This window comes from Anopheles aquasalis, chromosome 2 (assembly GCF_943734665.1).
Source record: "Anopheles aquasalis chromosome 2, idAnoAquaMG_Q_19, whole genome shotgun sequence".
In the NCBI taxonomy this organism is placed as follows: Eukaryota; Metazoa; Arthropoda; class Insecta; order Diptera; family Culicidae; genus Anopheles; species Anopheles aquasalis.
In genome coordinates this window covers 64,823,147-64,825,646 of record NC_064877.1, presented here as the reverse complement: position 1 = coordinate 64,825,646, position 2,500 = coordinate 64,823,147, and the positions used below count along the sequence as shown (strand labels likewise).

Genomic DNA, 2,500 nt, shown 5'->3' with positions numbered 1-2,500 from the left:
ATCAGATCAGCTTAATGAGTTCTATTTTAAAATCATCCCAGAAGTACCACTACACTCCAAAAAGGGGATTGGATTGATTCGTTCACTCGGCCTATTACTCACTAATTACTATCCACACAGGATGCTGTTTGCTTATCAGGTGCTTAGCAAACACAAACACCGCTACAATTTAGTTTGATTGCTTTCATTAGATCAACATTCAATGGACACACATAATGCGACACCGTGATATGTTTGTGCAGCTTGTTTACCATACACATGCATACGCATTGAACGCTGAGTCGTGATTTCATCTGGATGATCCCGCGGTATCAGTGGCGCAGAGGTGGGATAGAAATTTGGATGAGAGCCGCACACCTTCACTCGTTGAACCTGAACTCGTCAGCACAATTCTCACAAACAATCTAATATGAAGCCCGGGATTGATTAAACAATTCCGCATTTATTACATCATCATCATCATCATCATCTGCAGCGACCGTAACACCCGTTGGTGCACACCACATCTCCAATCGTTAATTACTTTACCGAAGACAAACATGTGCTCGCGCGGTGACATTCTCTGCAGAGGCCACAGTCGGGACTCGCTAGCACAAACACGTTGCTGGCCAACAAATGGGCGGTAATTCGCACAACAACTAGAAGCAGGTTTTCACGAAATTGGCACCACAAACACACAGGCACGCACCTATCGGCAGGTAGGTTATTCAATCAATCACTCTTCTGCTTACGCGGCAATATCCGCAATATCAATCGCATGTGGTCACATCCTTTTCGCAGCCACCCGATGGATGGTACTCGAGTCAAGCGGGTTTCTTTCTTTTATGCGCCGATGTTAATCCCGCACTCAAGCACTTTCAATACCAATTAACTTGCCTTCCACCACTCTCACAATCCACTAACTCCACTAACGTCGTCTAACGCCGTCTTTCGATACGATGCCGCCGTACACGACCGTGTTTGACCGTCGGATAGAGGAAGCGTTTGAAGCAAACGCCGCCATAAACCGCCTGATGATCACTGAGACGTCCTGGCGCGGTGCCACGGTGAACAACCGTACGCCTTTCGCACGGCAACACTCATCAGGCCAATGTTATTGGCGTGCTTCGGCAGCATTCGGCAGCGAATGAGTTCCAGTTCCAGCGCGCTACTCAACGAGTGCAGCATGGATGGTACGCGCTGTTTGTTGACGGTGTTATGTTTGAGGAGGAACCGGCCCAACAGCTGAACGCGGCAGCATAGTATTCGCGCCCTACAGCTAGTACTAAAGCGTGAGTGACGGTGGGTTCCGTTCTAAAAAAAAAGGTAGTTTTTGGTTCGAGCTTTTTGGACAATAATCAGTGCAATATTTGTGGTGGCTGACGAAATTGTAAAAACCGTTCAGGGGGAAAATTGAAACCATTTTGGGGCCTATTTCATGCTGATGGCTCCATTTGGAATTCATTCACAGCGTAAGTTGACTGGTGATGGCGTTGCAGTTGATATGCATTTCTTTTCTCGTGCAGCAGTGACCCTTTTTTCCCCGCGAACCTAATTGATTGGTGCCGGTGAGAATCAATTAATCGCCGAATATTGTTCGATTGATTGATGGAATAATGAGGTTTATTTGACAGCTTGGATTGATTTACGCTTTATTTTGCAATCGATGTGCGAAACATTTCAGTCCCCTATTTTCTCTGCGTTTTCTAGGATTTTTTTTAGAAATTTAAAATAGATGTTTGCCGAAATTGAATTAAATTAATTGAAGATGCGTAATCGTCACCAGAAAAAAAGGTCTGCCATGGAAAAAGGCACATTCACATGCCATCGTGATCTCCGTTGCTTACCACATGCTTTTTAATTACATCCTAACGTTGGTAACATTCAACACCGGTAGAGTTTATACCAAAGCACTCTGGAGTGATTGCTACACGAGCCACAAACCACAAAGGGCGAGGCATCCGTAGGCAGTTCTGCAAAGAAAAGCTCCCAAACTCACCACCACCTGTCAGGCCCCCGTTTACATGTTTTGTAATGCGCATTCTGCGTAATCAGGCCACAGAGCCAAGCTTTTACAAACACCTCCTCCAGTACGCCCAGAGCTGTTCCTAGCAATCCGTACAACGCAGTGATGTCGCTCAACCGTCATCTGAGGGCCAGTTTCTTTTTTTTTGCGTTCTACGAAAGCGGTTTAGCTTATTTTAAATAAATGAACCCAATGTCACTTCCTGGTGGTACTGTATAACGTTTCGAAGAAGCACCAACACGCTTCTGATGTCCGAGCGAGCGAAAATCGAATGAATCGAAAGCGAGAAAGGACCGCTTTCGAGCCTTCTTTTTCCGTCGAAACCTTCCATGGACACCGAACACTGCTACTGGTGCCGCTGTCCAGCGCCCTGGCACTCGTAAAATAAATCACTGTTTGACGGGTTTCGCATCGCTGCCCGACCATCGGCCATTCCATCTCAATGGACATCAAGGACTCGTTGCCTCATGACTGACACTGCTGTGGAGGGGTTGT

At 46.4% G+C, this 2,500-nt stretch overlaps 1 protein-coding gene across 1 annotated transcript in view; it reads right to left on the bottom strand.

Moving 5' to 3' along the window:
• Positions 1–994, bottom strand: part of LOC126580899 (immunoglobulin superfamily member 10-like) — a 9,452-nt gene extending 8,458 nt beyond the window's left edge. Inside the window, exon 1 of the mRNA XM_050244223.1 lies at positions 1–994. This exon is cut by the window's left edge and continues 52 nt beyond it. The gene's annotated coding sequence lies outside the window, so the exon portion shown is untranslated.
• Positions 995–2,500: the final 1,506 nt, after the last annotated feature.